This window comes from Hydra vulgaris, chromosome 15 (genome assembly GCF_038396675.1).
Source record: "Hydra vulgaris chromosome 15, alternate assembly HydraT2T_AEP".
NCBI classification, from domain to species: Eukaryota; Metazoa; Cnidaria; class Hydrozoa; order Anthoathecata; family Hydridae; genus Hydra; species Hydra vulgaris.
In genome coordinates, this window is record NC_088934.1 from 47,665,001 (window position 1) to 47,677,650 (window position 12,650).

Genomic DNA, 12,650 nt, shown 5'->3' on the forward strand with positions numbered 1-12,650 from the left:
CACTAATAAGGTTGAATTTGTAAATCATTTTTTATTTATATATTGAATATTTTTTTATGTGTCGTAATATAGTAATATGTGTTATATGTTACGTATTTATATGTGTTATAGTTATACGGGTTTATATTTTGTAAGTGTTTATGTGTCATAAACACTTACAAAATATATTTTATGTGTAAATACCTGTTATATATAAAATGTTTCTATGTGTGTTATGTGTTATTACATGAGTAGGTTGTATTTGTAAATGTTCCTAATATACCTTTTTCTTGATTTATATATTTAAGTATTCAATGTGTCGTGATAGGGTAATGTGTATAATTTGTTAAATGTGTTTATATGGGTTTATATTTTGTAAGTGTTTATGTGCCAATATCTTTTACATATAAAGTGTTTATATGTATGTTACATGTTGAGAATTTTTAAGTTTTTATGTGGTTATATGTGCTATTTATTATGTAATAATATGTGTTATATAAAGTTATATGGATTTCTAATTGGTAAATGTTTAGTTAAAATATGTACAATAAACTCTGGATAACTCGATAAACCTTAATAACTTAAAGTAGTTTTAAAATTCCAGTTGAGCCTTTATTTACGGATTATACTCCCAATAACTCAACATTCTCTAACAAGCTAATTTCTTAGTCCCTTGGAGGTTTGAGTCATTGAGAGTTTACTGGAACATGTTAAGCTACTTGTTATTGTTGTGATGTTTTTTGTTGACTTAACTTGAAGTTGGCGTCTATTGTTAAAAATGATTATTGGGTCGTTTCATCACTGAAACTGGCTACATAAAACCATTTGCTAAAAAGCTGAGGAATCATGTTTTTTTTTTTTTTTAAAACAGCATTATTTTCTAATTGGTTTTATTTCTCTTTACGGTTGGTTTTTCAAAAAGAGTGTATAATCCAAACCTGCATCAATAAATGTTGAAACTTTCTTGGAGAAAAAAAACATCTTTTAAAGTAAGTTTCTTATTTGTTATCTATTTAGTCACATTTTTGAGTTTTAAAATTAACATAGAACGTAACAGATAAATGTGTAATTAAGTTGTAATATGCGTTTTTAATAACAATTTTGTTGCATTTTTAGGTCGATTTCCTTTTCTTTGTGCTGATTTTTAAAGTTTTTCTACATGGAATAGTTACAGAAATGTTCTGAATGTTGATCATTTTCTAAAATCTAAAACGAAGTTTCATTAATCATCATAGCATATACCATCAGCTATATTATAATGAAACTATGTTATTATTCAAATTGTAATCTCGAAAAATGCTTCTCTTTGGAATTATTATTCTGTATGGATATATTGGTCATTTTTGCTTTTTTTATATATATTTCCGTTATATTTTTATATTTGATTAGAAACCTTTTTTACTATTACCACCTTTAGTGATTACGATCCAGATGATTTCTATTTCCTATAATCGATTTTAAGTATCGATATTCGGTACAATAAAACAACCACAATATTTAAATGCCAAAAACGGTATTAAAACAGCCTAATAGAAAGATTTTGTTAAGACTACCTTGCAAAAATGTTTTTATACGAAATGTCAAACACGTAGACTAAACTTATGTCATACTAAGACTCGTGGTCCGTTTTCTGTCTTCATTTGATTGTTTAGCGAAATTTTGTGAGAGGGTTGAAAAAAATAAATTTAAAAAAATGTTATAACCTTATGTTTCTAATTACGCCGGGAGAAAGCTACTCGAGGTACTCAAAGACATCACCGTAAAATTCGCGAGTTATAAAATCCTTAAAAAATACCGTAAGTTAAACTTGTATTTTGCCAGGTTAAAATAGTCCTAACAAAATACTTTAAATTTTTTATTTGTTTTTAAATTTTATAAATGCGATTAAATTTTATAAATGCGATTTTATATTTTATAAATGCGATTAAATTTTTATAAAATTATATTGCATGAGTTAATAAGTATAAGAGTTGATAATAAATTAAATGAGTTAATAAGATTATGAGTTGCATAAGCTTAAGTAAATTTGAATATTTCAAGTTGCACACGATGTTAAGGTGGTAGTACCCTTTTAGAGAAAAAAAATTAATACCTGATATTATACGGGAACATTTATGTTTTTCTGAACTTTTAGATTAAATCATTTCAAAAAATAACAAAATTTATTTTTTCTATCCCCTGCTCAATAATTAAACGCATAAATTAGCCACAAAAAAAAAATGGACCTTTTTTAACAAGAATATCATGAGAACCATACTAGTTCTACAAACCAAACTTTATAAGTGGTTTTATATATGTTCAAAGATGTGCTGAATTAAAAATTATACAATAAAAAAGACTTAATAACTTTAAAATCATTAAATTCTAACAATAAAAAGAAAAAAGTATAAGTACAGCTTGCTAAAATTCAATTTTAATAATTTAATATAAAAAAAAGTTAACTTTCTTTGGTTCAGCACATCACAAATACACTCAAGAATAATTGCTGAAAATTTCATAGAATTCCAATGAGTTGTTAAAAACACCTTCTGCTTCGTTGTGTATTTGTGTAATGAATGTAACACTTTCTGCTTCGTTGTGTCAGTCAATAATACTTCTTTGACTGGTTATTAGATTTTTCCTCTTTTTGTTTGAGGCACCTGTACTTTTTATCTCATTCTGTTTAACGCTTACATAATCTCCATTTAGAGAACCTTTTGTTGTAAAATATCCAGGCACAACATTTTATTTTTCAAACACAGGTAGTAAACCCTGAACTCCATTATTGAAGGAAATTATTGCAGAGGCCAAAGCAATCTCGACAACTGTTCTTTCCACATAAAATCTTTTGGGTGCGCGAGTCCAAACCATCTCTTTAGCGATTCATTGACATTTTGAGTTTGGCAATGTAAACACTTCTTGAGCAATTCATCACTGCCAAGATCTTTGTAAAAAAAAATTGGTTATATGAGTTCAATTATAGCTTTTGGGATACACTTTGATTTGTAATTTTTCTGGTCTGAATGATACTTACACCATAAACTTGAACCTTTAGGGCAAAACTGGTGCTGTAGCTCTAACCTGTCAGATTGTGCGCAGTGAAAAAGTGCTTTAGCAACAGCCTTTTTATGATTAAAAAAAAACAATATGTTGTTGTAAAGGAAAACTCGTAGAAGTCTGAGAAGACTTATCATCGAGTACCTCTTTAAGTGGTTAAATAAAGTCTATTGTATATTTATATATAATCAGAAGTGGTTGAACGGTATACAGTCAGTGATACACATAAATATTTTAGTATAAATTTTGTTGCTAAGTTTAATACATGTCAATATAATTGTTGATATTAAGTATGAGGTGTTTTAATTTATTTTTCAAGTTGGCAGGATTATTTAATACTTTAAGTTCTATATTTTTTGATATTATTTTGTTATATAGGTACGGACCCCGGTAGGAAATAGAAAACCGTGAGAAATTTGTTGTTCTTTTAGGCAGTATGAAGTTGCCTGTTGCTCTTGTTATATATCTATTAGAGTTAATTTGAAAGAAATTATCTAAAAAAAACGATGGGACTAGTCCAAGTTTGTATTTAAGCATGAATAGTACTTTTTCATCCCATATAGACTATAAAAAAATTAAAACTCTCCATCTCCAACGTATGTTAGGTACTTGAGTTTAAGCTCCTTGACAGATCGCTTGAATATTTGTATAGCGAATACAGATTCTATACTTCCTAAGCGACCTTTATGATTGATCTTGCATTTATGTGTGATCTTTCAGTTTTTGTAAGCCGGAGAACCTTTTCTTCTTGACCATATCTTGCAGGGCTAACAACTTTTTGTCTGGACAGCAGCATCGATTCACTTTCCATGAGATATTGCTGTGACTATACTATTCATTGAGGAGTATCCTCTGCGCTGCCATGAAACATCTAAACTAACAGCAACATTAACAATTGAAAATTCATCATAATTTTCACCAAGTTTTTCCCGACGTTTGTCCTCTGAGGCTTTTTTTTATACTCTCTCTAGAGGTTTCAATGTAAGAAAAATGAAGCTTGTAATTAATACCATGGTAACCACGTTTAGTTATACCAGGAGGCATATTCATTAAACGACAAAAGTATAAATTGCTGTGTATCCTTGCCCCATTTCTCGAAAAGTTAACACAGTGCGAAGGTTAATTTCTTTCATTTTTTTTACTTTTGATTACTTCATTTTAATTTTCTATTGATTTTGAAGTGAAAAAGTTCATCGTCTATGTTCAATCTTGAATTAGGAAGGTGTGAGAAAGACCCTCTTTTTTATTTAATTTCGTGTACAATATTTCAATTGTTTTCAACAAACTTAAAAATAAGTTTGAGTTCATAATTATATTACATTCTTTTTTTAAATAATCAAAGTTTTCTACATCTAAATAAGACAAGTTTATTTTTTTATTCCAGATACAAATCCACTTACATTGCTTGGCGAATGTGGAGACAAAACAGTTTGTTGTGAAGCATTTGAATTATTTAGAGAATCTTTTTCTAATTTGTAAAACTTTCTTTTCTTTGCTCTTGTTTTAGCATATCTTTTTTTTGAACCCATTTATCAGACAACAAATCAAAAACATCCATCAATCAGAGAAAATTTTACAAAAGGGTAATTATCTATATCTTACAGAAACGAATACGAGGTTTCAATTTATGGATATTAGATCGAAAGCCAACTAGAGTTCTTAAGGAACGATTTAGTCATAAGCACACACAAAAAAGTGATATAATTGGACTCCTATTTTTCAAGATATAGCAAGAAATGTATCTCTAAGGGCAGTTGTAAAGGCGGTTATTTTTCCAGTACCGAATCTATTAAGGATAATTTAGGTCTTTTGATTTTTTTTTGATTTTTTTTGAATTATTATAAGAGTAGACATGATAAATGAATAAAAATTGTTAAAATTTTAATTTTGAAAAAAAAAAAATTTCAGCCTGTTTTTTGGGGTACTACCACCTTAAAAATGTTTGCATTTGTCTATTTGGTTCAACGTTGAAAATGTTTTACAATGCCATAGTATCTAATGTTCATGTTTGTAACCTATGTTAAATATTAGAAACAAATCGCATGGCAAAAAGCTATAATAAAAAAAAAATTTTTTCGGCAGTTTTAATAATCGTGTTTTTTCGGACGCCTATGTTTTTTTCTTATTTCTTTTATTTCTTACTTAATTATTATTCCAAAAGTTTTTCCTTTAAGTATTGTACTGTTTTACATTGTTGTTTTTTTTTTGTTTTTTTTTGTTTTTTTTTAATTTGTTTTTGGTTTTTTAGTTTGGTGCTTTAGGTTCTTATTATGGTGTTTACTTAAAATTAGTACTTGTACTATATGTAAATATTCCATGAAATGTAAAATCTATTTCAGAATACATTTGATTTGATTTGATTGTTTTTATATAACAAACCTAAAACTAATAATGCTTTTGGTAAACACTATGCTACCCCACAGAAAGCAATTTAAAATCTGACCTTTATATATATGTGTGTGTATATATATGTAATTCATTAACTTCTCCAAGTACGCCTCATTATTAAAAATTGAAAATTGGTTGTGTAACTACGTTGCTCAGTTATTTAGATACAAAGCTGGGTTATGAAAGAGCACTTGAATGAAGGTTTGTTTAGGTGTTTCTGGTTGTAAGCAGATATTTGTTGCTTGAAATCAGTTGGTTTTATCAGATTCTAATTTACCTTTCGTTCTTAAACATCATATTTTTTCTTCTTCCAGTCAGTTTTTTCGTTCTTAAACGTCATATTTTTTCTTCTCCCAGTCAGTTTTTTCGTTCTTAAACGTCATATTTTTTCTTCTTCCAGTCAGTTTTTTCGTTCTTAAACGTCATATTTTTTCTTCTTCCAGTCAGTTTTATTGGCATGTTCAATGAAAATAAAAGTCAAGGTCAAACATTTGAGTTTATGTATATGCAAGTAAAATAAAGTTAACTTATAAATATGATCAAAAAACAGAAAAAAATCACTTGAGATTTAGTTAAAAAAAGCCGCATTTAAGAAGTAACCTATTGCTTATTATTAAAATGCTTGACTTTATGGTCTTTCTTTATAGTATGGACCTTTGGTCTGAAAGTTATGCATTTTTGAAATGCTACAAAGAATCAAAACACCCCAGGAAAGTCAATTAAAACTAACTTAACGTACTTTGTCATATTTTTAATATTTCCGTTTGTAGTTTCGTTTTGTTTGTTGTTTAATTTTTTGTTGTTGTTATTTAATTATTTTAATTTGAGATTGTTAAATTCAAAATCATGCACCTCATTTTTGAAATAAAATAGTATCACCAAATTTAGATCCTTCTTTTACTCTTCCTGTTTTTAAAACTAAATGTAAAAATATTTTCTCAATAGACAGCATTCTAAATTTCTACTGAAAACATATGTACAAATAAGCACACAACCCTCTAAACTTAAAATGATATTTAGTTCACAAAAACACGCTTAATACATTTCAACACATGATCTTAATGTATTACCATTTAAAAAATCTCACACCAAAAATTTTGAAACAAAATTTAAGATATATCAAAACAATAACTATTCTCTGAGATCATACGAGAGGGTCACATACACACTACCACGCAAACTAACTAAATACAATGAATATAGTATAACATATCTAGGGCCTAAGATATGGAGCAGTCTTAAAAATAGCCACATTAAAATGGTGAAAACAGTAAATTCATTTGAGTTTTATATCAAAAAAAGAAATTTTGAAATGAAATGACAGCTTTGAATCTTAACATATACACTATCGTTTTTTTAATATACGCTATCTTTTTTTAAGCTAATTTTGTGATATATTCAAAGGAATTTATTCCTCTTATTGTCTGTTTTGCTTTATCTGATTTTTTTTTTTTTTTTTTATAGGGAGTTTTGTTAGTTTTTTAAAGATTTTAACAGAGTTTTTATTTTTATTTATTTTTATTTTATTATAATAACTTTATTTTCTTCGCACTTGTTAAAGCTCACATAGGGACTCTATGAAAAGATTTTAGTGACTCTGGTCATCCATATTTTCTTTGAGCCCCTGCATTATGTTAAATCGGCAAAGAGATTTTTAAGATCTTTTTTCCGAAATCTAGCATTTTATTGTTAGTATGCTAGATGGTTTAATTTTTTAAAAGACTTTTGTGTCATTATGTCCCACGACTTTCATTAGGTATCACGACTATCTTTATGTATCACGACTATCATTATCTATCACAACTATCATTATGCATCTCGACTATCATTATGTATCCCGACTATCATTATCTATCACAACTATCATTATGCATCTCGACTATCATTATTTATCACGATTATCATTATGTATCGCGTCATTGAAAACTAAAAAAAATAATAATTAAACAACAAAAACAACTTTTTTGTTAACGAATTTGTTTTTGTGATTTTGACTTTTGTATTACTTTAAATATTGTAAATCGTGTTATTTTTTACATTACACTTTTGTAAACAGATCACATGCATAACTGTTTTAATCGTAACAATAAAGACAAAAACAAAAACAAAAAAGAAAAATTTGGCCACGAGGATTGCTAACTTTTTTAAGTTACTAAAAAGCTATCGATATTTGTAAAGATAAAACCGCGATTTGGCTACGAGGATCGCTAGCTTTGTTAAGTTACCAAAATGCTATCCATATTTGTAAAGAAAAAAACAGCGTTTTGGGTACGAGGACAGCTAGTTTAATTAGCTAAAGACCCACTGGTTATTGTAGCTAGCGTCATATGGTAATGAAATCTTTGTCTAACAAATTATGATATGTAGCTATCAACTAGCTATAGATATGTAGATATCTTTTAAATACAAAGCTATGATAAGTAGAAAGCGATCCATTTCTGCAAAGTCGCCTTGTTCAAAGCTCAATCATTCTCTTAGAAGACCCAACACGAAAATTATTAAATATAATTAAAAAAAAAATTAAATAAGAAAAAAAATCCGCTTGAAAATCGCTATAAAGCTAGCTAGTCGCTCGCAAGTCGCTTGCTCATTTCCCACCGGGTAGATTCGAACAAAATTTAAAATGAATAAAAAATTTGTAAATATATTTATAAAAAAATGTTTAACAACTAATAAAAAAAATTATATTTTTTATTATAATTATGATAAACTTTCTTAAGAATGAAAAACTTTCTTTTAGTTTACAGATCTAATTCCAGTATATCAACCCTGTAGGTTATATTTAAATTATATTGCAATAATAAAAACTCGCTCTTATAACAATAAACCGGTGAAAACCCGGTTATCCGGTTATACAATTTAAGAAAACCGAAAACCAGTTTTTGAAATTTTCCGGTTTTTGCCAAGCCTTAATTTGAGGATTTTCCATAATTTGAGCAAAGCAATTTTTTATTTGATTTTCAAGTTGTTACCATTTAATGGTAACAACTTGAAAATCTTTCTATACAATGTATTAAATTTTAAATAATTCTAACTATAGTCCTTTTGATCATCCATTTATTTCTATAATTCGTCAGCTCGGAATACAAATATCGACACTTTATTAAAGTTATATATAAATATGTAATCAAACTTATATAATAATTATAAATGTAATGCATATGTAATCTAATTTATAGGTATATCATAAGTAATTTAAATTATGTATATTCTAAATAATGTAAATGCAAATATATGTAAAATAAATAAGTAATCTAATTTATATGAATGTAAAAAAAAAAAAAAAAAGCTTAAAAAAGAAATATTTTACAAAAATATAGACCTAAAGTTGTATGTATGGAAAACGTTTTAGATATCCGGAAAAACTAAGAGTTGAGAAAAATATCCGGAATTCTGGAAATATCCGGAAGCATTAAATATCTTGGTATTAATTTAATATCACTTTAAAGGAAAACATTCCATTCTTACTGAGAGTAGCGTTGATAAAAGATGTCATTTAAAGGCCTACAAAAAATTATAACGACCTTAATTTTGCTATATGTATAACAAAAACTATTGGATACCATGACAAATACAACATACTAACACAAATTAGCAATTACATGATAACAATCATAAAAAAACTGTTTGATGGTATTACAAGAAAACAAAGTTGCTCTTACCTTGACGGTGTTTAATTCAACTTTTTTCACTGAAACTGTTGGCTAATGATCAATAAAGTAAATTTAAGTACACGAAAATTTACCAAATTAAAACCATATTTCAACAGTAGTCAAACTCATAGATAATGTATAATAAGTATGGCAGAACATGAAGGTCGAACTAAAAAAAAAGCATAAAAAACTCAATGTAGTAAAAAAAAACATTTTTAAACTTGCATTAATGAAAATATAAAAAAATCAATAACTGTTGATGTAGATCAAAATAAATGGCAAAAATAGAACTTAAAAACATATACGTAAGAAAAAATTGAATTATATATACACAATACATTAATTCTAGATTTCCAAATACAAATTCAAATGCACACAACCAGGACTATGGGATCATTAATAAAGTATGTACGTTTGGATGGGGGAGAGAGGAACTGCAAATGTTGTATATGAGATAGGGGGCAGGTGGTCAATTATAAAAGTAAGGAGACACTAAATTAAGAAAAATATCATCAAATGTTGGGTAGGTAGGTTAAAAGCGTAAGTACTTTTAGAGAGGTGAAAGGCACTCAAAAAATTGTGCAACAAAATGTGAGGGAGGGAGAGTGAAAAAGAGTTGAAGTAAAAGCATACATACTGTATGGACAACCCCTTTCCAAATACAAATATTTGTACTATAGGATAAGAACAAATAAAAAAAAACTTTTCGATACAGCACTGATAAAACGGTCAATTTGATAGAAGAATTAAAACAAGTCTTCTAACAAATATCCCTTAAAAACCAATTATTAATTAATTTAGTGTTACAAACGAAGAAAAAAAAAACACAAACCTCTCAGAATCACACTATTAAATCAATGTCAAATACTTGAATGACTTTGTTTAAACTTTCATCATAACAAACAGCCAGCCATTCTGATGCACAGACTTGCACTTTAAAAAACTCCCTGTAGTAAGGTGCAATTCCATAATTAACATTGTATTTTAACATCTTTTTGCCAAGTTAAAATATTTGGTACAAAAAAGAATTGAAAAAGCAAAAACTTTAAAAAATTGAAATTTACTTACTTAAAATTTAGCTTAAAAATTTAGGATTAAGGTTCACAATTATTTAAAATACTAATTTTAAAAAAAAAAAATTTTTTTTAAATTTTAAAATTTCAACGAACATTAGGTAGTAGATTATTATAATTTATAAAAAAAAAGAAAACCTCAAAAATATTAAACAGTCAATAAAATAATTTATATTTAATATGATGAAACTTAAACATTACCAACATCTGACATTTCAAGATTTCATTGACAAATTCTAGAAACATTTACAATTTATTAAAATCTTAGGTAAAAAAAAGAAATTTAGAATTAGAAATTTATTATTCTCTAACTCGCTAAGAAAAAAAGCAACTGTTTCCCTGTGGCACTAAGTAAATGCCCTGATTTTTCCTGACCCTGTTAAAAAAGACAATTTTGCCTCTAGCTTTCCCAGACGATATAAATACTGATCGTTATTTTATGTTTAGTATGGTTAAAACACCAATTTAGCTCAGCCAGTGCAATCCCTAGTTTAAAATGAGGGCAAAAATAAGGATTTCAAGAAAATTAAAAGAATAACTTTAATTTGTCATGAAATTTAATAACAAACAGCAAAAAATTACATATAAAAAATAAGAAGAAACTTTCTATACAGAATCTTTTTTAAATAAACAACATAACGCCAAAATGATATAAGATATTCAGCATATATCTTATAATATTTTCTTTTATAAAAATGTTTACTTTGCATGCAGGCAATTAAAAGGCTAATATTGTAAAAAATATATATACTATTATTTAATATTGCAAACCTTTAACATTTTTTCTTGTTGAAGGTTTGCGATATTAAACTTGCAAACCTTCAACAATATTAAACTTGCAAATGAGTAAAGATAATTCTTCACTTGTTTTCAAGTGAAGAATCATCTTCACTCATTTTAATTTGAAGAGTATTTCAAAAGTTTGTTTTTTTACTGGTTGAGACGCATGCTTTTGAAGCGCATACTTTTAAAGCGCAAGCGTCACAACTGGTAAAAACGTTTTAGGTCTGCGTGTGTTAGAAAATTCAATAGACCAGTTGCAAATGTTTACATTTTTGCTGTAAACTACCGCATGCGCAGTATTTGGTAGGCAAAATATAAATAATCAAAACATTATTGAAATAAAAACAAAACATTATTGAAACATGCCTGTATCTTGTTGCGCTTTTGGTTGCTCAAGTAGGAAAAAAAAAGGAGATTGTTTAAGTTTTTACCAAATTCCATTTGGAACAACAACAGAAAAAGAAAAAGAAAGAAGGATTTTTTTGACAGAGATATTAAACGAGATAAATGGACTGAAACACAAATAGATAATGCTCGTATATGCAGTCTCCATTTTATAAAGCACAAAACTCAGACTCTTCATTTAAATCAGCATAAAAAACATCTTGCAAGTGTCCACAGACAAAATAATTTAAAGCCTCAAGGGATTTAAACGCTTTCATACTTTCTCGGCTATATAAACTTGGAGATTCTACTAAATATGTGTATATATCACCATAACTGACTTCAGGAAACAAACTAACATTGTTTTTCCAAAATTTCTCCTCCATACCATAAGGATCGGGAAGCAAAACAATATTTTCTAATGTCAACTTCTTCAAATAAAATTCTTTGTCATGATTAGCAAGAGAATAGAAGTAAGAAGACATGGTTTAGATGAAACTTTATTAAGTTGTCCGAATTAGAATTCTTGTTAATTTTATATTTTTGCCTATCAACTACTGCGCATGCGCTTAAATCGTAAACATTTGCAACTGGTCTATATCTTTTTTTGATTAACCTTTTGAGCGCTCGATAAAATTCAAACGCAATTGGTATAACTGGAATTGACTATGCTTTTATGAATGACCGTTTCCGCCTTTTTAATAGTTCTGCACTTTTTCAAATTAATTGACGCATGCGTACCCAAACAAAGCACTTTTTACTAATATCGAAAAGACCGTGCCTGCTCCTCAAAAATAGCCTTCCCCAAAAATATTCCTCAAAAATATCCCTTAAAAATATCCCTCAAAAACATCCCTCCCCCTCCCCCTAAAGCTTAAGGGACTTTTTTTATAGGGACTTTACTTGAGGGACTTTTTTTATATGATTTGCTTTTTTTGATTGGCTATTCATTACGTAATAACTTAAAAAAAATCTATAAAATCTGTTTGCTGCGTCTGCTTTCTAGAATGCAAAGTAGTGTTGATGAAAGTCTCAAAATAACTGATAATTATGATCTTCAAACAGAAAATAATGAATTATGCGTGAATCAAAAAGAAGGAGAAAATGAAAAAAGTTGCGATTTATCACTTATAAAATATTCAAAATTAAAATATTCAAATAAATCTGGCGACGAAAACGAAGAGAAAAATACTAGCTACAGTTTATTAGTGCCACATAGTGACCAGTGTTATAACGCTCCGACACAATATTCAATATTTGTAGGATTATGCAAAGTAATGAAGCCGTTTCTGAATCATAATATATTCTCGTCATCAGCAAGAAAAAGTGATCCTGAAAACATTGATGACAACGA

General features: G+C 27.8%; 1 long non-coding RNA gene across 1 annotated transcript in view; it reads left to right on the forward strand.

Moving 5' to 3' along the window:
• LOC136092163 (uncharacterized) overlaps window positions 1-1,272 on the forward strand; it is a 1,337-nt gene extending 65 nt beyond the window's left edge. The window contains exons 1-3 of the long non-coding RNA XR_010644245.1: window positions 1-10; window positions 902-968; window positions 1,096-1,272. The exon at window positions 1-10 is cut by the window's left edge and continues 65 nt beyond it. This is a non-coding gene — a long non-coding RNA (uncharacterized LOC136092163). The remainder of the gene's footprint in view (window positions 11-901; window positions 969-1,095) is intronic.
• Window positions 1,273-12,650: the final 11,378 nt, after the last annotated feature.